Genomic DNA, 485 nt, shown 5'->3' with positions numbered 1-485 from the left:
TGTTTACTTTTATCTGGTTTGAACTATTTCTTCCTGAAGCCTTGTTAGGTTTCACAGTTTCTCAGTGGGTTCTGTGGTCTTGTGCTCTGCAGTAGAGTATCCTGTAGTAATGGGATGGTTTGGATCTGAGCTGTCCAATACTAGACACTCATGTGGCCAGTAAGGACTACAGATGTGGACAGCGTGACCCAGGAGTTGAATACTGAATTCAGCTGAATTTGGATTTAGATTTAAATAGCCATGTATGGCTAGTATTGACCCCTTGGACTCTTCGATTTAAAAAAAAATTTTTTTTTTTTTTGAGATGGAGTCGCTCTCTGTCGCCCAGGCTGGAGTGCAGTGGCACTATCTTGGCTCACTGCAAACTCCGCCTCCCGGGTTCACGCCATTCTCCTGCCTCAAACTCCCGAGTAGCTGGGACTACAGGCACCCACCACCACACCCAGCTAATTTTTTTGTATTTTTAATAGAGACAGTGTTTCACC

The sequence above is a fragment of the Mandrillus leucophaeus genome, unplaced genomic scaffold (genome assembly GCF_000951045.1).
Source record: "Mandrillus leucophaeus isolate KB7577 unplaced genomic scaffold, Mleu.le_1.0 Scaffold54, whole genome shotgun sequence".
In the NCBI taxonomy this organism is placed as follows: Eukaryota; Metazoa; Chordata; class Mammalia; order Primates; family Cercopithecidae; genus Mandrillus; species Mandrillus leucophaeus.
This window is presented reverse-complemented; position numbering follows the sequence as displayed.